Below are 25,202 nucleotides of genomic sequence, written 5' to 3'. Positions count from 1 at the left end.
ATAGACATTTGATCTCATTCATTGAAATTAGATCTTTGTTGACAACAGATTTCAAATCCAGGTCTTGAGATGATCATTTGCTAATCTGTCAGCTAATGTAGTTAAGTGCAGTTTTTCACTTAATTAAACAATTTCACACACTTTTCAAATGGCAGCGAGGACACTTAAAACTGGAACATATTACCATAACATCCACGCTCCTCTTACGATAAGTGTTTTGTGTTCCTGCATTAGAAACATCAACCCGACCTGAGAGTCTTTCTGGAAAAGAGAAGCAACATTAGCAGGTCAAGCTTTCTGCGTGTCGCCTCCCGTGAGCCGACACGCCGCTCCGTTCCGGCCCCACATGATTTAAACTAAGATGGATGTATTTTAAAATCCCTGCCCAACGCAGCTTTAAAAGAAAACCCAATTGGGGAACATTTTCCCCTCCCTGGGACACAGCCTAATGAGCAACTGCAGTCCTGACAGACAAACTACGATCTTACCAGAAGTCATGTTGCAATAATAAAACACCCCAGGGGAATGTAGTCAAGCTGCAGCAGTCTCATGGGTAAACATAGTTAAGACAGCAGGCCTGTAAATAGAACATCCTGCTCGCATGCACAGCCTTCTGACATGTACAGTACATCTGTGATGGTATGTCTATAGTAGGCTGTGTGTTGTGGCTCCCAGAGTCCCACCAGCCTACCATTAGTCTGAGCTCTGTCTCTCTGTCAGAATCCCTCAGCATCTCTTCGCCTCTCCAAGCGGAGAGCCTCTGACAGTTAGCAAGCGCCTCCGCTGCACACATCATTGATACTAATGGGGACGGAAGGCTGGTGTAGGGTGGCATAGTTCGCTGTCGTGTGTGTGTTTGTGCTTATGGGGGTAACCAAAGTCAGGATTGCACAAGTGGAGCATGTGCGGTTGCTCTGCGGCACAGAGATCAATTCATGCCGCTGCAGCAAATGGCATGACAACCAGTCTCCTCCCCGTCACCATCTGCCTCCTCTGTGCCAATTTGTCACAGCACATCCAAGTGTGGCCATGCCCTCATTTAACATTGAGCAAGAGCACGACTCAGGGAGGAACACGAGGAAGAGAAGGGAAGAAGGAGAAAAGACAATTCACCGATACAAACTGTAGCCCTCGGGGTGAACAGTGAGAGAGGTCAACTGGAGTTTATCAGAGGGCAAAGACAGGAGACGTACACAAGGGGCCTCCTGGGGGCTGAGCCTGGGGACTCAGCTGGCTCAGGCACAAACCACATACCTGCAATGACATGGATTTCAATCTAGACCTTTGTCACATGTCTCCTTTCTCCACCAATCTCTCCTGTCTGAGATGTGTACGCAAAGGAAAGAATGACGGCAACAAACAGACAGCTGTATTCTCAGTGTGGCACTGATTTAGAGGAATGTTTACTTCACTTGGTGTCTGAAAACACAGGTGCCAAAACCACCTTCCTGACAACAGATTGTGTTATAAAAGAAAAACTGGAAGAATGAGCAAATAATCAACTGGTACGTGGTGATAAGATCACATTATGCAGAGTAGACTTCAGCACATTCACTTGTAAAGTTTAGGGTTTACCAAGAGCTGCGTGATGTTTTGGTTTGGTAAACAAAGATCGTTTTTGTTTTCTTCAAGTAAAGCATGTGGGCCATGAACAAATGTTCATACATCCAAAACATGCAGCACACTATGCTTCATTTACAGTGGGAAGGACACAGTGCCTGCATTGTCAAGTGAGTGGGTGACAAGATATGAAAGCAATGCCACTCAGGCTCTTTCTCCTCCTTCTCTCAGCCCCCCCCCCCCCCCCCACTCACTCTCTCTCTCGCATTTTTGGCACGATAATTCCTCTATTCAACTCCGCGGTCTGATCATGTTTCACGCCTGTGCACCCGCATTGACTGGCGTTCTGTCCCATTTCACCCCCTGTGATAGGTCTTTGTGTCATCAATAATGACAGGCAGAAAATGGCTGTCCACATCGGGGCACTCATGCCACCGCGATGCCAGCGATCCAGTTCAACACCTCGCTCCTCACTACTCAACCTTCTTACCTAACCGTCATGTATTGTTTCCCTGCTGTCAGCAGAGACTAATGCAGTAGCGGTGGGCTTCTATTCACTTTGACTGACGCACAATACTCTACAGTGGCCCTGTGTTGCACACATGCACGACCGGCCAAAAGAGGGATCACAGCACAATAGTGGCACTTTGAAAAAGGGGCATGAATAAAGAGATAGTCCAACGTGAGCGTTCACTCTGTCAAATCGCTGCAAATAAGAGCTCATGGGCACAAAGCGAGCCCCGGAAAAACAATGTGTTTGTGTTGCATGAAGTACGTCTACGTTTGTCCACCTGGGTGTGTGTGAGGCAGAGCTGTGATTCAAAGCTCTCCAGAGTCTTTTTTGCCACTTAGGAAAAACACTTCACTGGCTTATACAATCAGGTATGGATGTAAGAAGGGAAGGCCATTAACAGACTGAGCAGGCTTTTCTCTCTCCATTACTGCGGCCAATCTGAGCCTCACAGGATTTAAACTTTAATTTATAGCACACAAATGTCATTATTTCTACATTCACCTTAACGACCGACAGTATTATTGAAATACATGGAACATTCATGGCGTCGCATCGACTGCATTGTCTTTGACGAACACCGACAGTATGTTGAGACGCTGTATTGACTCCTGATAGAGACGTTTAGTGCTTTCGTTTTCCTAAAAACCGCAATGGGGTCATAAAGAAACTAAGAAAAACTTTAACGGGTGTGAACAATCCAAATTATAATTCAACTCACAGACAGGTTTTGGCACGTCCACCAATCCACTAATATTTAGCTGCTTCTATCAGGAAGTGGTCTCAGCGTGTTGGGGACTTGGAGGCGGGGCTTTGAAGACGGGGAGGTCAGTGGGGCGTCAGGGGTTGAAACCCCCTTTGAGGTTCTCCCTCTAAGAGCAGCTTCAACAAACGTCCTGTGGGAGCAAACAGAAAAACAAATATGAGGACGGACAACAACACGAGAGGATGAGCTGCACTGCAAACGCACGGCTGGAAGCCATCTGGGGTTTGTCTCAACGGGGCCCCATGAGAGGGGCTCCATCTTCTCTTAGTGCAATCTCCTCAATAACCCTGCTGTCATAACATCTCAGCCAACACAAGCAGGCCATATATAGAAGTAACATCCTGGCTGTGTGGTTCCAGGAGTTTGTCCTTAATACAAGAATACATACTATAAATCTAAAACATAAGTGTACATCTGCTAAAATATATACAAACATGATAAGTGTGTCCAAATCTGTTTACTGAAAACAAATAGACACGTCATGAGTTAATGATTATTCAAAGTCCACACGTGTTTTTATAACTAACGATATGGAATAAATACCGTGTGGAGCAGCAGGACGCATGACTCAGGGTGATGTCTGCTGCAAAGGATAACAATGCTCGAGTTCAACATCATTTACAACTCTCTTTGTAACACTTTCTTCGTCTCTGCTCTCAGGAGACTCACTGATGAAGCACAGCTGGAGTTTACAGCAGCATCACTCTGTCGTTAGCTCACCTCTCCAACTGGACCGTCATCCAGCCTCCCCAAAGAAAAAACACAATCTACACAGAAGAAAATTCATGGAAGATGAACTCACTGTAAATCCATTCTTGCAAGTTCAGCAACCTCCCAAAAGAGACACACACACACACCGTCTCTGACCAGTGGTGACTAATGGCAAGTGGTCCATGGATTTTCTGTAATAGAGCTCACCTCCCACACACATCCACCTACACCCTTCATGGTACACAAATGAGGAGTGTGTGTGTGTGTGTGTGTGTGTGTGTGTGTGTGTGTGTGTGTGTGTGTGTGTGACTGCAGAGCGATCCCTCACATCCTCAGCCCTGGATAAAGCATGTCCAGCTCACTGACTCACTGGGCAGCAGATGAGCTGCATTGCTTTCCCAATCCCTCTGACTGCAGCTGCTGTGAGCTCAACACCACCGCCGACTCCCAGCGTGGCTTCATAAAACCACTGAAGGCCTGTAAATACTTAACAACCCTTCTGCATTAACCAGAGCGCTATGACCGCCTTGGCTTGCTTGCTGATGGTGACTTAAACCTGCGTGGTGTCAAGATGGCGGCGCTACAGTCACATCGTGTGGCTGGTTAGTGGAAAGGATATGGCCGGCGTTACAAATGACACCAGCTCTTAGTCATGGGAAGTGTCCTGGTGTAGTAAAGAGAATGATGTCACCTCTGAAAACGTATTTAAAATGACTTCATTACACACAACGCACTTCCCTTCCCACACATCTGTCACATTGTGGACGAGCCACAGCTGTTTCTCTCCATCAGAAACAAGAACTTTCTTTTTAATAGCAATAGAAGCGTGAAGAATGAAGCAAACCCAACATGCAGATTCTTAGGAAGGTGTTGGGCCTCCAGCACAACTTTAATGCTCCTTGCAGAGATTGTAAAGTCTCTGAACTCTGCTGGAGGGATGAATATGTTGGCACAAAATCTCTCTTACAGTATAATAATATGGTTGCTTGTGAAGGCTGCATATTATTCTTATTAATTTAGTGCTAATAAAGCCATTCAATGAGCCATCGGGCGGTATATGAAAGCATCTGAAAGTGGTCATCAGTCTACACAGGCGAGACAGCGACAAACCATTATTGTCACCATCTATTTATCTGCAGATTAATTTGTGTTTGGTCTATAAAAATGTCAGAAAATCATGAAAAATTACCAGAAAATCATGAAAAAATTACCATCAGTGTTTCCTAAAGCCCCCGGTGACATCTTCAAATAGTTTGTCTTCTCCAAACAGAAGAGATTCAGTTTACAGATTAATAAATTATCCAAATAGTTGCTGATTAATGTTTACAAAACCATCTAAAATAAACAAAGTGACGTAATGCAAGACAGGTTATTGAAATAAAGATCTGGATCACAAAACTTCATCGAAAGCAGCTTGAAATCCTGAATGAGGACGTCTGATACCATCACGATTAGATTCCACTGAAAGTTGATATTAAATTATTGCCCAGCCCTGAGCGCCAAACAGCACATCCTCAAAAACACCATGCCGACTGGATAACCAACATGATTAACAGCCGCTGGCACAGAGGTGAGATGAATTAGAGTTAGCAGATGGAGTTTGAGAGGACAGGACGGCCCTGTGTCTGCTGTTGGCTGTGGAAGGTAACAGCTAACCATGAGGCAAAGAGGTTCTCTTGTTTTGTTCCATTGTTTCCCCCCCACACGCCCCCCTCCCCCCCAAGCATGAACAGAGTAGGTTCCAATATCGATTTTAGTGAATGAGATCAGCTGGTGGGATTGTTATCAAGCTCTGTAACTTCAGCTGCTGGGGGCCGTTAGATTGGGTGCTCATATAACGCATGGGAGATGAAGGATAATGTTGCCGTGATTGTTTCATTGCCACACTGTGATCATTATGCCGCAGCATTAGTGACGTCCTATAATTTCTAATCTCATTTTCTAGAAAATAGTCCCGCAGAGAGGCCCCCTTATCCTGCCATAATAGTTCTGAGGTGAGCCCCATTAACCCAAATGAGCTTTTTTGGAGCACAACAGTCCTATTAACGCCACTCGTACGATCCCTCATCTCCTTCAAAACGTGCACCTTGCTCTTCCCTGCAGACCGCGTGCACCACCAAGGCAACATCACACTTTTAGGATACTCAATCTACCCTGAAGCAAATTTGGCAAACGCCTTCCCTTACCAAAATTACCCTCCAGTCTCCTAAACATCCCACACAGACTGACACACCACATTCCCATCTCCACTCCCACTACTCTGGATATTTCCCTGTAGGCCGTGCAGTGCTCACTGGGTTGTGGTAGTGATCAATGGCTCCTGGCCGCGGGCGTCAGGGGGGCCCTGGGCTCCAGGAATGGAGGTATTAATAATGCAAGGTCCAGGCCTGTCATATCCTCCATTAGCACAGAGGCGGCGGGAGGCCCAACGGCTGATTGATTACTAATTAGATTAATTGCGGTCTTTTAGAAAAGGAGGAGAATATAATAGACTGGGGGCCTGACGAGTGCGATGGTAGAGGAGCCTGGCCGGATGAAAAATACCCACCGAGACTATTTAAAAAAGGACTTTTCAGATTAGGAATCGCTCATCTCCTTTCCTCCGAGATGAGTGCACAATACAGGGATAGCAGGAGTAATAAACAAGAATTCAATTAAAGTACAACCCATTACTTTAGAAATGTCACATTTCTCAATTATCTACAGGCTTCTCTCTACAATGCACCTGGGTGCAAAAGAAACCGCTCAGGTGCACTGACCGCACTGCCAAGTGAAGAAGACTCAGGTGTTATTTGCAGTTTTCATTTGTGTCTCGTTAGCCGTCACTATCTGGAGAACATGACGCGATAAGACCCAGTACACTCCCGTTTTTATGTAATGTGTGTAATGATGATGTAACTGAACGCAGCCATTTGCTAAAGGGTGCAGAGGTGTGGGGAGATGGAGTTCTAATCTCCCGGCTGTCCTTTGGAGATAAAACTAATAAAACACACATCAAAGCTGTGGCATACACATTTAAGTGTGAGGGGCGGACTAAAAGGTAAAGCTGCGGAAAAGAATCTGCAAATATATTCATTACGTTCTCTCCTACATAATGCGTTTTCTGTTAAACCTCAAACGTTTTTTACGACACTAATTATTGTTCTAAATCAGTTCGGACTGAAATGAGTTTGCCAGTATTCCAGGCTGATATTGCCTTTGATTAAAAATCAATTACTGGCCACTTAGTGTCATTGCATAACCTCCAACATGATAAATGTGGTGCTTTTTTGTTTGAGGACATATTTATAGCAGAATTGATCAGGACTCAACTGGCAGTCGGTGGGAAGTTGTTCTGCTTCATTTAACTTATCCTTGGTTACCGACGCTGCAAAGTGTCTCTTGGTCAAAAGGTTTCTTTGAAACATTTCCATCCTGATATGGAAATTATTGGAAAATCACTGAATACTTTTTTAAAACTGGCATCAAGCTTAGAAGTCCAATTCCTTCAAACCCTGTATCATCTTCACGTCTGAAATTATTTCTGTCAAAATCGCATCTTCATTCCCAACAAGTGGCGAGGCAGTCATGCGTGTGAGTTTCTGAGCATGGGACTAATTGGCACATCGGTACGGCCACACTCATTAAATACACCCACACTCAACATAAATAGCCTCACACTTCTGAGGGGAGAAAGCCTTCCAAATAGGGAGCTGCATTATTCGTGCACCGGCAGACCCTGGCGAGTGGTATACTGCCTCTCACCAACCCTCAGGGGGACGTGGGGAGGGGGGGGGGAAGAACAACCCAACATGCATTGGTATGTTTAGCACTATAAATGCTTTTTTCGACAGCTAAAAACAAATTATTCATTTTCGAGAAGCCTCTAGAAGACAAGCAATTTGGCCCAATTGCAAAAAACTGACAAGGAAACAAGGATGCAGTCTGTCGTCCATACCCACGACTCTGGGAGGTGGAACGCCAATGATGGGTTCGCCAACATAGGAGCTCTCATCTCATGTCTTGAATCGTCGGGCGACAGGCCCTCCGTGTCTTTGACAGTGAGATGGGTCTTCACTCTTCTGTCACAAATGAATTCTTGAGGGGCCATCAGGACGGAGTGGAACATTAGACCAATTAATTATTCTGCTTTTCCATCTTGCATTCCTCCGGGGAGGCATCCGACAGAGCTGGTCTCTGCTCGACTCCACTGCTGTAGCAGCAAATATCTAAAGATGGAGCTGTGTTGCACCGCCAACGCTGAAATATGTTGGCACAATATCCCAAAAGGACAATACGTCCACACATTCATCCAGCATTCAGAAAATGTCAAGAGTTTCTGTTGGCTTCTAGATGCCTTCAGGACTGAAGCCAGAAAGACAATAGGGCTGAGAAGAGAGTAAAATAGCATCTGATTCTGGGATTCAGACCAAAGTCCTGAAAAGCCCAAAACAAAACAAACACACCTCTTCTGAAAGAATGATTGAACAGATATGTCACCCCCCCCCCTCAGCTTTCAGTGGATAAATACTTTGGATTTGACAAACGGTCTCAATGCTGACATCATTGATTCAAGAAAAGACCTGAACCCAATTGAAGGTAGTGCCAAATAATCACCATTACACTCGCACATACACCCTGTGACTAAATGCTGGCAGCTTTGTTTGTGGTTGATACTGTAAGGTTTGGCTTTCTGTAAAATATGAACTTCAACGCAATCGTCACTGAGATATGTAACAATCATAAATAAAGATGACAACTTATGGACTAGAATCCGTTTATGCTGTAATTACTATAAAGACAAAGTATTATGAAAATGCAAGATCTTATTATACTGACCCGCGTTTCAGTACCTGCTTTCTCTCCTTCCTCCTTCCCTAAGCCCAAGACAGCCTCTTGCCTCCTCCTGCTGTGACGCCATGCTGTGCTAAGTGAAAGCGACCCTGACTCGTCCTTTTTCCAAACCGCTCTGGCTTATGCCCCATTGTTTTCCCTCCGCCGGCGGTTGACAACTGGCCTTTCAGCTGCGGCGTGAACTCTGGCCTCACTGTGTCGGCCTCTCGCCTCTCTCTCTCTCTCTCTCTCTCTCTCTCTCTCTCTCTCTCTCTCTCTGCAAACACAAGGCCAGGTCCAAAGCCACACAGAGTGGGAGGAAACTGCAGACTTGCACCTTTTCTTCCTGCGGTTTTGAAGAGCAGCAGAACTTGTTCTAGAATAAATGGAAGCCGTTCTCAAGAGGTTAAAATTGGCTTTTGGTTTGGTTGCTTCACTCAAATCTACCTAATGCATCATACTGTTTACACAATGAGGAGCTTTGGAATTTGAAATTCAATGAAGATGCAAACAATTCCAAACCATCTTCCCTTGAACATGCTCTGAAGGACAAAAGCACAAACGCTAACCTAATAGATGAGCTACAGCTGCAGCGCAGACAACATGATTAGATTCTCCTCATACCTAATTCCTTTATCAAAAAGCAGTGATATTCCACTAAAACAAAACGCTTGTACCTGCAGTGTTTCAATAGAGGTGGGCTGCTCTTATCACCTCACTGAGTAGGAGTGGGGCCCATAATGTAATAGCCTAGCAGTTTGCTCATAAATCACCTGAAGAGGCTGTATGCCACATGCACTGACACTCCCAATCTGCCAACCTGTGTCTTTATTAAAGAGCACATTATACTGAAAGGAGCCTTTTCTCCCCAGTCACTCCGCTATAAACACCTCAGCCCATATATTTATGCAAACACAAGGATACAAATATTTTCCTCTGCAGGCACAAATGCATTTCTCTGAGCTTTAATACACAGAATGTGTGTGTGTGTGTGTGTGTGTGTGTGTGTGTGTGTGTGTGTGTGTGTGTGTGTGTGTGTGTGTGAGAGAGATAGACAGAGACTGCCATTGTTTTTACTTCTGGTCACCCTCCCTCTTCACAATTACAGCAATTGTCTCCCTCCCACTATGAGTGACGCATCAATTTGGATGTATGAAGGTCTATTCATATTTGATTTTGTTTCGTAGCAAACCCAATAAGTATCTAAGAGGATGTTGTTTGTGTGTGTTCTTTTTTGTTGGTATGTTCTTATTTGTTTTTTCTTTTCTATATCCTTCCAGTGCCTTTGACAGCTAAATTGGAAAAATGTCAAACGTAAACGCCATGTGAGCAGACAAAGAAATAGCAATAAGGCGAGACGTGGCATCACTATAGTATACTATAGATGTTGACGGTGAGGAAACATTCAGCACGTCCATGTGTTCAAATCAAGACTTCTTTGAATGCTAAATCTGTTTCATATGTCGTCAATTTCATGGGGATCTCTGCCCACTTGTTCTGCATGCTCTCCCACTGCAGAGAGGCCTTTGAGCAAGGCACTGAAACAGCAAATATACAGTTAGATGTTTGCAGACTCAACAAATCTGACATGGATCATTAACATAATTCAAAAAGCAAAAGTCTGCATTTGTCAGACAGTATTTGGAACGACAGGATAAATAAAAATAATTACGCCTTGTGTGTGTTGGTGTTCCTTTGAAGCCTTCATACTTTAGACTTGTACTGAATTAATTTCTTGGTTGCAGAACGGTTTCTGATGTTGTTACTGTGCCATGGCTATGGTTGTTGTTCAAATGCGAAGATCTCTGATTTCTACAGGATTACAAGACAACAAAAGAAACTGCTTCGTGCTTTATAAATACAGGACCCTTCAACGCTTCAGACAAACTACAGCAAGATGTCATGTTATACTCCTCTGTGGGTCTGACGTTACAAGGTCTTCTTTATTTTCTCCCATTAGATTTAATTAACATTGTCGGAAATCAGCGTTATTGTCAGTGTTTAACTCGGCATAAAGAACTCTGCTCGTCAACTTTTTGAAGTTTTTTTTTTTTTTGCCCTTGGACAAAAGACTTGACATCCTCACACGATGCACACAAGTGAGGACCGAGTCTTCTCGAAAGAATCCAAGATGTCAAATGTCTGCCTGCTCTCTGAGCTATATGACTATTTGTGCCAACTAGAATGTGACTTAAAATGCTGCAAGCTGCCAAAGAGCTCCCAACCTAAAATCATGCAAATCATGAACAGGAAAAACACTAAATCCCTTTCTCCCACTCAGTTCTCGCAAACACAAGATGTACCCCGGGTAAACACTAGCAGCAGAACACATCATGCATTCGCTGCCGAGAGACGGAACTGTAAACAGCATGCAAAGTCTCAGAAAATAAGTTGTTACACTCCAGAAATAAAATGCAGAGGATGGGGACGGCACCAAGAAGCAAGGCGAGGCTGTTCGTTGGAGGTTTTTCTCCTCCAGACTCCTGCGGTTGTAATCTGACCAGTGGCAGCAGTCCAAGGCAATCTCTGAGGACCGTCCTCACCCACAGCTGCTGATGTAGATCTCTCTAGGCTACTGAGGCTGAAAAGTGTCCAATCCTGAAGTTTTTCCTCCACACCTTACTTTCTTATCAGTGTGAACTGCAAACACCTATATGAAATCACGTTTTTCAATAGGACCATGTGAATAAATGGTACAAAACTGGATCTTCAGGGAGGCAATGACGAACATTTGAATATAAGAAAGTTGACAACAACTTCTGCGTGTTATCGGACACAGCCGTCACGGTACAACCAGTGTTGGGAATGGAAAACAAGATGCAACAACAACAAGAAAGCAAAATAGTTAAAGCTAGTATCTGAGTCCAATCTAAACTCACTGAGAAAACATCTCAGTTCACAACATCATATTAAAGCCAGAGAAGTTACTTAACCTCTTAAGAGGTGGGGGAATTTACCCGAAAAAGAGTTTGGCATCCGGTTAGCAAGCATCAAATTAGCCCTAATAGCTACATGCCGTTTTTACCGAGTATCATCGCGAAAATAAACACATCGATCAGCTGATTTCAAAGATTGGAACAGCTGTTCATGGGCTTTTATCAATGTGACGATGTTCAAGATCAATATATTTTTTAATGGAAACGATCGTGTGGACCAGGAAGTGCTTTGTTTTGGATTATTACAGGATTATGATGAGACTTCATAGGTGAGTTGGCTCAAAGTTATAGGTTTGATTGTGAGTTTGCTTGCTTGTGTGAGATGCTTACTGTACTTGCTGTTGTGATTTTGATCTCAAAACAGTTTTGCTCACTAAATAGACGAGATTCTAAGCTTTCGAACGACGTGGCATTGCGTAAAAACTCCATCATGGCGGACTGTAAATACAGGGCAAGATACAACCTCTCTGAAAATGCAAAACTAACTGTTGACTGTTCAGAAGGCCTCCATTGGCAAATACTGCATAGCTGGTGAAATATGCACCAGTGTCTCTTTAATAAAACGTTGTGAGCTTTACTCAGTGCAGGACTTACGGTTGCACCTCGAAGCTTTCATACAGGTGAGCAGAAGGACAACTGTTGATGTGTGCTGTCACAGTGAAATGTGCTTTAAAGAAAACAGACGTGGCTTCTTTTGTTGTCACGGCTCTGGGACTTGCACATTCTTTACGTCAGTGGAAGAAGATAACTGCAGCAGATATTTGCATCCTCGAGGACAATAGATAGGATCACTCACCCAGACAAAATCAGGTGTGAGCAGTAATCTCGTACGCCGACAGCATGACCGAGAGCAACATATCTTTCCCCTGTACCTCAGCCTCACCTGTCCCGACGTCACACATCCTGTAAAAACACTGGTCACAGAGGACGAGCGGCTGCCGCTGCACACATTTTCTATCTTGACAATACAGATCAAACAGTCTCACGGCGGCTGAGGCTGAGCCGCTGTTTGTTATCTCGTCCGATACGGAACGTGCCACATGCAGACGCACTGCGAAGGAGAGCGAGGCAGACAGGTAATCCAGGATTACAGCACTGACATGTCATTTCCATGGATGTGTTATTCCTGAAACGTAGGGTGCAACCCCATTTGTCTGCTCCAAACTGTCCTCTGGCACCCATCAATGGCGCGCCGTGGACAAGCATAGACGACGAGATAATGAGCTCCCGTTGCCTTGTCAACGCCATCCCCGTTTCCCCCCCGACGGCCACACTCTTACGCTTCCGTTTGCCGGTTTCCCTGGAGTGCAGAGCTTTTCAGTACACAAAGCATCTAGGTGGTAGATGAGATTACATATAGTTTTAAAAGCCCTACAGCAGGCGGCTGCAGATGGACACTCCAGACACGAGTAGTTTGCAGACTGCTGAAGGGGGGGGGGGGGGGGGGGGGTTAACTGCTTATGAGAAACACTGATTAGAGAATAAAAGCATAATTCAAAGTTAAGGAAGGTAGCGGTCAAGTTCACATACGATCTAAATGCAAGAGTCTGGTATTAAGTGCAGTGACCGATAATGTCTTTTATGTCTGAAGCACCAGACAGACGCACTTGTCCTGCACTTGGCCTAAGTGACTCACCGAAGCCATTAAAAGCTATAAAAACGGTTCAAACTTAGCGATATTTCATTCTCTTGGAATGTTTTCAATTTTGAGTGCTTATTCTCAAAATTGCCGTAAAATGAGCCTTCAGGTGGACCGCTTCAGCCCCTTGGAAATTACAGACCCGAGTCATGTTTAAAAGCTTTAAACACACAGTCAAGGATAATGTGAGGACAGACGTGGTCAAATGGAACGGTTGAGTTTTAATACATTTAAAAACGTTTATTTTATGTTTCACTCCTCTTACGTTTAATACACGGTTCAAAGTTGTATCCTCGTTATTCCCCATAAGACCATAACAAGTCAAATGTGTAGAATTCACTCTGAAATGAGTTGACGGTCTGGCGGCTACTTAAACAGGAAGTCCCAGCCGTACGTCATCAGTGATGTGTTCGTTAAACCCCGTGTACAGAACTAATCCGTCGCAAGTCAGGTGTCGTAATCATAATCTGCCATCTTCAAATCAAGACATAGCTAAGGGACGGTCGTGTACTTTATGTTTTGACAAACACAACGTGCCATATGTGAGTGCGTCCTTGTATTGATGCAAAAAGAAAGGGTTACCTTTAGGTACCTTATAAACATTTACAGCTGATTTGTTTATTTCGTTATAACCGTGCTAGTAACATTGTTACCTAGAGAAAGATCACAAAGACATTTTCTGTGTTTTCACAATCATCTATAATGAAAGTTCAAAGCCTGCAAACCTCAGGAGATGTCGAAGGTTAAAGCGTCTCATGAACTCGTACAGAGCTGCAAAGTGTTGGACAGAAGGCTAGAAATGTCAATAATTACTCACTCAATGCTCCATTTTGTTAGGTTTCCACGCTCGTGTCAAGTCACAGAGGAAAGTGCAGAGGATGTTTTATTCCAACCCTGAAGCAGATGTCTCTGGTTTCATGTTAAAGCTCCTCGCTCCTCCACTCAACAGAGTGGTTTGTTAGAGGACGAGACGGCTATATCTCCAGGAGCATCATGACATTTCCTGTAGGGTAGCATTCTCTGACCGGCGCGTCACATACATACAAAAACACACCGTCTGCCATATGATGAGGAAACAACTTTCAACTCTAACATCAGACACTTCAGTATCTGTTTTCTTTACTGGCTCGCCAGAATCACTCTGAAATGTCGCCAATTTCCTCTTCGGCTGCAGCAGACGTTTTCCCCAAATCAGTCTATTCTGCATCCAGACTCCCATGTCGTTCGCTAACATTTAAGAGTCTGAACTTAATCTTCAAACAGTCATCGCACATGTGATTCTGTCCAAATGCTTTGTGCTCACGTTGCATCACCAGTGATCTTTTTTGAAGACTAGTTGAAGATCGGACATGATTTTAAAAGACATCCCCGTAAACATCCACGATGTATTCAGTGTTATTTTACAGTAACTGCAGAAGAAGAGTTCTTGCACAGCATTTATACAAGCTAATGTTTCTCTCCCCCTCTGCCCTCCCTCCCTCCCTCCTGACTCTTTATTTCTGTTTGCACTAAAAGAAACAATATTTCCTTTACAAAAGCAGCTGCTAAGACAAAGACTCAAATAGAAACACACAGCAGTTGCTGATGTTTTCCAAATGCGTCGTCTCCAATGAGCTCAGTCAGAGGCAGACAAACTAACCTCTCACATGGTTTTGGAAGAAAAGCTTAAAAAAGAAAAAGCCATTTAGCATCGTCAATCTAGTAAAAATCAGATTCGAACTGATTCTAAATTGGCACGTGCTCAACAAGATAAGTAGAGCCGTGCAGAGGGAGAGCATTAAGACGTTCAATATCTGCCTGCAACAACGTCGGCTTCACAGACTCTTTAATTCGGCACATGTGCATGCGAGGAGCCAACAGATCTGCTTTACTTTGTCCAGATTCCAGTCGGAATCATGACATCAGTGTTGACAAACTGTATACACCGAGCGGTTAATACATGATGCCAGTCAAAGCACTTATTTTCAACTCCCACAGAGCCGTTTGCCAACTGCATGAGTCATAACAGTTAAATGAAAAGACAGCCGACCTCTTCATGCTTCTTTGGAGGGTCTGTTCATTAACGACTGGGGCTCGGCCCTATGTCAACATGCTGGCTGCGAAGGCAAGAAGGGACAGACAGGTGGTGCTGACACCCGCCGCCATGTCGTGGCCTGGCACGGGCCGAGCTCTGGAAGAGGGACTCATGGAAATCAGTGGGGCTTGGCCCGGCTTCACTCCCGCTTCGGTCTGCTAATGGCTTTCCAACTTTGGGGCTGCCATTTGTCAGATTGACTGATGTCTGTGCCATGAGGATCATTCTCTTTCCGTCATCCATCTCTTCACCATCAGAGGAAAAGTGCAGGCGTGTTGGCCACAGCGGCGAGGATGTGCTCCCAGAATCAAAAACACAAAAAAAAAAAAAAACACTTGAGCTTTAAACTTGCAGGTAGGGCAGGAAGTGTACGGAGTATTGTGAAGATGAAGGAATACATGTACTGCAGGCTTTAAGCAAAAAACTAAAAGGAAAAACTTGGCATTCTTATTTTGTACATAACAGAAGAGCATGAGACACTTTCAAAAAACACAGAGAGCAAGACAGGCTGCTGAAATAGGCTGTTCCTATTCCTGGAACGTTTTCAGTGGTCTATGAAAAAGCAGGGGTCCGACTCTCCTCTCTCACTACATTAAGTGATTCTTATTGAAGCCTCGCAAACAGGATCCAAACAGGAAACATTAACTCTCCGGAGAAAAGAGAGAAACTAAGCGATTCTGCCTACGTGAGAGGGAGAACAGAGTGAGCGAATATAAAGCAGGGGAAAGAAATGGAAACAGGGAAATAAGAAGAGAAAACATAGTCTGAGAGCAACAGTGTGAGCGGAGCAGCTGAAAGAGGCTGCAGGGCCCCAGATGAGCCCTGCGGTGGGTCATTTCACAGCCCTGCAGGCTGACCAACACTGACAGGTCGCCTTGAAGACTCGCTGCCAAGAGGAACCCTCAACGGAAAGAACACGGCACAGGGCTGCACCTCCACACACACACTACAGGCTAAAACACACACACCTCTCTACCACAAAATTATTTCCTTTTCAATCTTCCACGCTATAACTGAGCCACAGTTTATTGACCTTTAGCGGGATGCTTTTCACCCAGAAGTCGCTTCTTTGGCTCGAGGCTCAGAAATGTACGACTGCTCGGCTCAGGCTGTAAATCCAGCGGCGTACAGCTGGCTTTTATACATTCAACTCAGGATGTGTTGCGAGCACCTGGGGGAGGGAGCGCCTCCCTGACAGTCACGATGATTGGATCGTCAAAGAGGACAACATGATGTTATAACCGTCATTAGCGCAGTAACAAATCAATTAAAAGGGAATCGCAACGCTAAAGGCCTGTGTACACACGAGGGCCTGCGAGGCGTACACACCGCCTGTATCTCAACATAACATGTGATGGTTCAGACCGCTGCCGTCCCATCTCTCAGCCAAACACAAGAAGCCTTGCAAATAAAAGCACATCAGTGAAGCAGACCAAACATGGGCTGCTTCACTGATGTGCTTTTATTTATAAGGCCATTACTGCGTTGTTGCCCCATTATTTCCATCTAATTCAAAATACAAACTTGGTTTCCAGGACGTTTAACGGTGTCCTTTCCCAGAACCCATGCAGATATTAAATTGCATTTTAAAATTGCAGGTCACAACAAATAATGGACATCATTTGTTATCCTGCTATTATTTCATTTCCATCCTTGGTTCCCTCTTTATGGTTCACTTGTTCAACCAACAGTCCAAATACTAAATGTTTTATTTACAATGATTTAAAAACAAATCCTCAAGTTTGAGAAGCTGAGTCGGCAAATGTTTGGCATTTTCTGTCCATACCCTAATTCAGTTATATCCTGATCTCAAAAGACGAGTGAAGCAATAAACAGATTCCACCATCTTAAATAAGGAGCAACTTTCTCACTAAACGATTAAATTATTTTACATTTGCTTCAACGAGATTTGTATGCTCTCCATCCTTCCCCGGGAGGAGAAGAGGCAGCGGTGAGGCGGAGGCAGTGGATCTGTCGAGGTGGCAACCTTCTGCCGCCGAGCGAATGCCTGTGACAGCGAGAGTCCTATTTGGCTGACAAGCAGCGGGGAAGCAGGTGGGCAGGCTGCGGCTTACACCACACCTCCCACCGCAAGAACTGCCACGACTCGACGACCTCACGCAGAGAGAATGAGAAGGGAGGGCCGGGAGCACAGAGAGCTACAGACATGGAGACCAGCAACGCACACGAAGAGCAGGGTGATCTTTAGATCCTGTGAGCTGTACGGTGTTAGAGAAAGAACAATACAGCTAGAGCACAGATCAAGTGTGAGGAAGCGTCTGTACGGGAACATGTTATGTTCCTAGAACGATATTATGACAATGGTTCCACGAGGATACCAGTTCCTTTACCAACTAAAGATTCCACCTTTTAATGTTTTTAAATGTCAAAAGCAGCAGAGTCACAAATTGGTAAACGTTTTTGTTTTCCTGGTTCAGGTCAAACAAGAAGCACTAAAGATGTGAATACTTGGCAGTCTGGTCACGCTCATGTCGTTCAGTATTCACAAAGTGCTGAGGTTTGACGCCTCTCTTATTATAAACACTCAAATAAGCTCAGAAAATCCTGTCACTTAGCTGTAACGGCGCCTAAAGACCAGGACAACATTTATTATATTTCTTTAAACTTCTTTAAACTCCCACATGATATTGGTTCTTATTTAACAATATTAGTATTCAGTTGTTGCTCAGCTCTCGACAGAAGGAAAACACAAAAGGAAACAGGACAAACCTGTCAGTCTTCTCTACCTGTCGCTTGGGAATGACTTCAGCATGGTTCACCTGCCCCATGAACCTCTCTGCTCAGTGGAGCGGACCAGCTCTGCTGCAACACACCATCATTCCACCGGGGGCATCGCACCGTGCCTCGAATCATCTCCAGGGCTTGAGGAGTGTTGACTGAGCAGTATCAGGCTCACTGTCACGGGGCTTTGTGCAGAAGTGTGAACGTGAGATCCCAGGTGTCACTTTAATTGAGACCTTGATATTGTTGTCAGAGCGAAACAAGGAAATTGTAGGGAGGATATACCTGTGTGAGAACAGCTGATCACACAGTGGGATAACTCTGAATGTAGGTTAATAAATCACCTAAATGTTTCAGTAATGCACCCCCAAGTCACGATTCTTGTACCAGAGGGGGAACGCATTATCCAAACAACTTTAAAAAAAAAGGTTCTGTCTGATGCATATAAACAGAGGCTCTTCTTTCTGCAGTGTAACAACATTACAGCGCTCCCCCTTCTGATTGATGAAAGTGCCATGTCTGCAAGCGCCTCTTTTACATAGCAGAGAGCCTCCCCTGGAGCCCGCAATCCATCATCTGACAGTGGTACGGCTGCATTCATCTTAATGCATTACAGACCCAAGCAGGTCCGAGGTCACACGCTGCTGCCATGAATCCCTGCGTCGGATTCTAAGAAGGGGAGGAGAAATGAGATCGCCGGGGGTCTTCTGAAGGGCCCAGAGAGATAGGAGCTAAATGATATTGTGAGTTTAATGATTGTATCAGCTCTCTCACAAGACTAGCATCAGGACTGGCCATCGACACAGCCCTTCCTAAGAGACTGGAGTGTTTCACCCACGTTGAGGGATAAATCCCCTTAAGACCACTTTAACACTGTGACAAACTGCTACTGGCAGCACACCTTGCATTCCTGAGCCAACCGTGTTGTAAGATGGTGTTCCAGCATTAAAGCGTAACTTAAACGTCAGCTTACGAGTCATGAGGAGCATTACACAGCATGAGAATAAGTTGTGTAGTGTCTTCTGTGGAGGAGCTTTGTCAAGTCTAATGATGACCCTGATGATGTCAGAGTTAAACCCGTGTCATGCTTCTTGCAAACAGCGCAATGCGGATGCAATATTACGCAATTGCGGCCTAGGCAACTGAGCGCCGAGCCGTGCACCTCCCAGAACAACGCACACGTGTCAGTCAAACCGTGTTTCAATGGTCGGCTTAAAGCAGCTGTTAATCAGTTTTAAAGAAGTAGCCTAGTCTTGGAAGTTACTCTGACAGAGCAAGACTGCAGAAGAGACGAGGTCTGTGCTTGGAGCCGCTCTGACCTCAACCATAATGAAAGACCAGATGTTTGCGGAGACCGTGCCTTTACCGCGCTGACTGCAAGAAGCTAAACTCACACTGGAAGCATGTGCTAAAAGCCTCGGGGGCGTGGAGTCGGACTGACATTTAATGAACTAAAGAAAAAGCTGCTGTAGTTTGAATGAAGGATAATGTAGGATCAAGTGTTTGTGGAGCTCGACCCATACTAGGTATAAAAAGTCCAAAACAATTTGCTGCTTTGATTCTGACAAATCGTGTTTTTAATCCGTCGCCCAAAGTGCGATACTAAATCACTGCAGTCACCCCATGATGCTCCAGCAGAGGAATGAGCCACATGGCATCACATTGCTGGTTGTCCCGCACAATGTTTCAGGCCGGAGAACAGACGTCGGGCGGAGAACCATGAAAGAAAACACATTTCTTTCTCCCATTTTCTTTCACTGCTGCTCAGGTTTGACCATGTCAAAGACTCTGCTGCTGGATGCAGAGTGCACTGCTGTGCGAGTGTGGGGAGAGTCGTGCAGGCTCAGCGGCAGTATGAAAGGGATGGGATTATTATACAGTCATGTAAATACAGAATTATGAAATGCAACCAGAAGGAAATTGGAGTCAGGTGCACAGCCATGATTATATATATATATTTATAGCTCTCATTGCAACAAACAAGCCTTTAAGCGGTTTATATTTACTGACCATGACTGAACGCACCTACATTTTAATTACATTCATGCTCATTCTTTGCAGTTCTTGCACCAAACGAGAAGATTACTACCCCACATAACAAACTAAGGCAGTGAACACAACATCAAGTGAAGACATCTAACAATGTAAAACTTATGATCCTTCTTGGCTTCAACTTCTGTATCGAAAGCTGTCATGAAGAGGTAAGAAGAGGGAGAGTGCTGAGGCCTTGAGGAACACAGTGGAAGCAGATGAGTGTAGAACAATGAGTGAAAGTGTGTGAAATGCCTCAAAGGTCACATCACACCCACAAAAACAACCCAGTCTTTGTTGCTGCAATGTGGACTTTTTAATGCACGACATGTCCTTGATGTCAAACTTCTCGTCGCAACTCAAACCTGTACAAAGTGCAGCGGCGCAGGGAAATTAAAAATGAAGGCGTGATGAGAAAATGCCTCGATTGAAATTAATTCTACTCGTCAAAACTATTTCTTGACTTAGTTTAGTTTAGCCTCTCTGTCACTCAGCAAAGCACGTAGAAGAAACACACAACAAGTACACACTACTTAAAACACAAGACGATGAACAGAGCAGTAGTTGCCGCTTTAAGAAGAACACTCATCCCAACAATCTTTACAGGAAAGGAAAATTACAAATCAAATTAAGTCAGGGGTAGCGTCCTTCAGACGACCGTCCCTGCTACCTATGCCACTGAAGAACAAGGACACTGAAGCTAAGTGTTTGCCTCAGCAAGTGAGCAAACACTTCTTTATTTCCTCGCTTTGCTCTTCTTGGCAGGTTGGTGGGGGTAATTGGCATGCAAGCTTCGGCAGACCAGTTCGATGAGCCAGGCTCCGAGCTCGGGCACAAAGGCTCCGCTGTGTCCGCGAAATGAGTTTAAAAGCTACAACAGGCCGAGACCTGTACAGTGCCACTGATGACATCCATCATTGCCAATCCATTTCTCTGGCAGAACAACTGAGCCACACTCTCACGCCCCGACTCCCACACGCAGAACAGCACAGAAGCAGACAAATTCAAGACAATTGTTCAGTATCTATCATTTTAACCGTCTTATATGCAGGTATACATAAAGTGTTGCTCTCAACATGCATCTGAGAAACCTTCTGCAACAGCATTTAGATTAACAGGATGGGATGCATCGTTCCTTATATTCATTAGACCTCCAACGATGAAGCAACAGAACATAATATAATAAATCGCTATTACTATTTTTGATAAATGTCAGATTAGACGGATTTCTTTTTCACTTTTCTGACATTTTATAGAGCAAACAATTTATAGAAAAATAATCAGCAGATTAATGGATGAAAATAAAATATAAATAATAATTAACCTCAAATATCAATAACATACTAGTGTTGGGGATTCGTTATGAATGTAACATGAGGTTATAGCTCCAGATCAAAGTTTACCACAAGTATAAAACATTCATTGACAAGAAAAATGTCTATTTTGCTCAGCAAATGGCATAAAAATCAATATGTGTGTCATCTACTAACGACATCGATCACAGGTCAGATCATGAGGTGGCTAACCACATCCATTGGTGCATCACTACCTGGAGCTGCTTTCACAATGAAGATCGTCTTTTCAAATATGTTGCTGGTGGTCAAGGAAAAACGTAAATCATATCAATGGCAGCTAAAGGCAAAACCAGTTAAAGGTTTGGTGTGGGAGTGGGGGTCAGCACCGACGAACCACCTTTCAACTGTGAGAACGAGTCAAAGCTGACGTGGGAGGGAGACAACGCAGTGGAGAAGGGGATGGAGTTGAAGAAGTTCAGGGTGCCAGCTGATCAAATCTTCTCATTAACTTTACCCAGGCCTGGGGAGAGCTAGAGGAGGGGGGTAGAGGAGGGAGGATCGGTTTAATGAAGACCCCCGCTACGAGGGTTTCGTCTCGCCAACTGTGCGGCCCTGTGAATAAGCCTGGCAGACAGATGGGCTGAGGAATTGATCAGGGGAGACAGTCCACAGAGACCTGCACGGACTGAGAGGCTGTGTTTCAGTTGAGGTGGAGTACACAATCAGGGATATCAAAGCTGATGAAATGTCACTGGAATTTACTACCATGGGGGGGAAAACTCCACCTACAGTAAGAGGCGCAAATGCACAGAGGCGCACAATCTAAATTGGAGATTTATTTGAACTGACGGCAAAAGGAGCAGCTCCAAACATCAAAACCAAAGCACTCAGTCTTTAAAATGTGTCTGATGAATAATAAGCATTAGAGAGCGAGCACTGCTGAATCAGCCCTTAAAGGATCTGCCCAGACCTCTGCTTTTAAAGCAGCACACATCTAGAAATAGATGCTATTCAGTATCTTGGCCCTTTGTCACGCTGTTGTCCTTCCGAGAGCTGTCCCACTTCGGGCTCTGTGTGGCATCCATCTTTCACACGACTGACAACACGCCCCCCCGCCCCAACCCTGCGCTGCCACTCTCATTTTCATAGTCTATTGTTCCAGGCTCAGAGATTCAGCCCGGCACAGCAAGCCCTGCAATTCTGTCATCTCAACGAGTTCAATACTTGCCTGCACTGCTGATAAGCAGCCAACAATGAGGTGATGAATAAATCACAATACAGCCCATACACACCAGGAGGAGGCCTATTTATTTGGGGTATTTTGGAGAATGCTGGTATACAGCTTCACCGTGTATCATTTGGTTGAGGTTCAAATATCACTGCTGGCACAAACAATGTGCGTATCACTCTTTTCATAAGTGCTTTCTGCCTGGAAATGCCCCGTACAAAGCAAAAATATTCAACAGTCTTGTGTGACAAAAATCTATTTGCATCAGTCTGGTTTAAAAGAAGGGGCTTCAGTCCTTCTGACATCTACTCTGCAGCAAATACAGTCCGCAATCAGTATTTTAGATACATAAAAATAACTTCCCAGGCTTCATTTCAATTCTTTCCTGCTGCCTGCCCACTTTCCCATCATATAGTTCTTTTTTTCATGCACCAAAGGAGTGAATACTTTTAACCTTTCCTGATAAAACAAAAGGTTGAGATGACATTTTAGGCGGACTCAAAGAGAGCAGCACGTGTACCAGAACAATAATGTTCTTTAATGTTCTTTAAGAACCCACCATCCTCCTCTTTGTTGTCATGTATCCGCTGCCTGTGGACAGCACTGATGAGCAGTGAGGGAACACAGATTGTATTTTTTATTAGTTACTCACATATTCAATTAAGATGCATTTTGTGTGTTAGCAGCACTAATGGAATACACAGTTTGTATATCTATCTATCTATATATCTATATCTATATATCTATAGATATATATCTATAGATATAGATGGACTACCAACCACAGTTTGACAGTTTAGTAACATGTCCCACAATTATCTTTGCAGATCTCCGTTGAGTGCGGTGCAAAAAGCAACATAACGACGTCCATTTAGGGAAAGATGTCTCCCAAATTACAAAAGGTTTGTCCTGTACTGTATGAATGGAAGTGATATACCAGCATGCATTGCTGTTCTGAGATACGGCTGTGGGGCTTGTGACACATTTGTCTGACATTTGTAAAAAACAGGACTGTAACCGACCTGGCAAAGAAAGTGCATCAAGCACAAACAGATTCTTGTAGTTGGATCCGTGCTTCCCCGAGGGACTCAGACACCTCCAACAGTTCTGGACTAACACAGTCACCATGGTAACCGCTGCCCGACACCTCTGGCAATGGCAAATAGAGTGACCACAGTGGAACATTTGAGACGACACTGGCAGAGCCCGTGTGCATCGTCACACAATAAAGACCTCGGGGCATGAGGGGAACAGTCACTGAGAGCCAGTTACATTCAGAGGAAGCAGAGAACTTCATGGAGCAACACGACTGAGGGTGAAAAGGGGAACAGCGCTGGCAGGGTGTCCATCTCCAGCTGGCATATTGTGGAATGTTAATTAGGCCTGCAAAGACAAGACACCTCCCTCTTAAATGTCACATCCTCGTGAGGAGCGCGGAGCAGCGGCGGGTTTTGTTGACTTGTATCAGGCAAAGGCTGCCGTCGGTTTGTTTGCCTTTCCGATGGCAATTTATTTTCGGTTCTCTTTACCCCGAGCATTTTCTCTTAACATTCTCCTGCTCCTTCTGTTATGCTGTTTACTCTGTGATGAATGGCTCTATTTCAAGTTGAGCTTTTTTTTTCTTCTTCTCCTCTTTTAGCTGGAATAGATTACAATCTGTGCAATTGTGCGGAAACAAGATTGATTTTGCTAAGAAACATTGTGGAGGGGGCAGCAGAGAAACGAAAATATAGACTGCAACAGCACTTCACTCTAATGGAGAAATGTTCAGAGCCATTTCTTTGATGAAGGCTTTTTAGACTGAGATGGCTCTTGCAAGAAAAGGTCTTGATACGAGGGATGGTACACCAGGAGAGGGGTGTAAACTAATTTTGCAGTGGTTTGTAATAAGACATGAGTGAGAATACTGTGACCTTTTAAATGGCAGGCCTCGTTATCAGCCGGGTTTCACAGCTTCAGAGGGGCAGAGACTCGCATAATGGGGCATCAGTAATGAAGGGTTGGACAGGAGACCTGCTGAAGCTTCATACGAGAGGTTGCTCACCACTGAGTTAATGCAACAGTGGAATTGCACAGAGCGGGAGCCTTTACCACCGACATGAATCTCAAGAAGTTTCATTGTGAGCGATACTTTTCTTAATCAGATCTCTGGCTGTGCTCATTACAGCCTTGTTATTTTTCATGATTTACAGTTAATGCAGCATCTAAAGAATGGCCTTGGGTTACTGTTGAGTATTAAGCAATGCCTAAAATTATTTGAAATAATAATGGCCTCAACTCAACCAAAAGTAATCGCATGGTGGGTTGGGAAATTAATCCTTCTGAGGTGAGATTCAGGGCGGTTAATATAAAAACGTATGTTTTTAATAGTCTATGAGGGGGGCACATTCATTGCAGGAGTACAATTGTTGTGCAAGTCCTATTTAGAAGAAGGAAAGGTATTGAGGAAGGTGGAGGGGTAGTAGTAAGTGTGGTCGATGCAATAACTCACAAGCCTTTAGGTGGTCTCTCCTCCCTCGTCCAGGAGTAAAAGAGGAATGCTTTTACATTCTCCAGCTGGATGCCAGGGGAGAGTGAAAGGAGATGGAAATGAGTCTTATGGAGAAGTGTGGGGGGGGGGGGGACCTGTCCAAGGTCTGGGGAGTAGAATGGTTTACACGCTGGCTGCCAGCTTACGTTTCGTCTTAGTGTCACAATTTGTTGGGGAGCATCACGGACGCTCTAAAAAGAGCAGGCTCTCTCCCAAAGCCTCGCCGGCAGCTGAGGAGTTGCTAAATGTCACTCATGATCGTTCAGACACCAGGGAGAGAGGGGGTAAACAGAGGAGAGTAAAAAAGGACAAAATGAAAGAAATAAAGAGACAAGGGGGAGGAAAGAGGGAAAAAGTAGAAAGGGAG

At 44.5% G+C, this 25,202-nt stretch overlaps 1 protein-coding gene across 1 annotated transcript in view; it reads right to left on the bottom strand.

Moving 5' to 3' along the window:
* The window catches only part of sema6cb (semaphorin 6Cb), a 111,646-nt gene that overhangs the window by 54,158 nt on the left and 32,286 nt on the right, over nt 1-25,202 (bottom strand). The window contains exon 3 of the mRNA XM_029451084.1: nt 2,793-2,967. The gene's annotated coding sequence lies outside the window, so the exon portion shown is untranslated. The remainder of the gene's footprint in view (nt 1-2,792; nt 2,968-25,202) is intronic.

Source organism: Cottoperca gobio, chromosome 16 (assembly GCF_900634415.1).
Source record: "Cottoperca gobio chromosome 16, fCotGob3.1, whole genome shotgun sequence".
NCBI lineage: Eukaryota > Metazoa > Chordata > Actinopteri > Perciformes > Bovichtidae > Cottoperca > Cottoperca gobio.
This window is presented reverse-complemented; position numbering and strand designations above follow the sequence as displayed.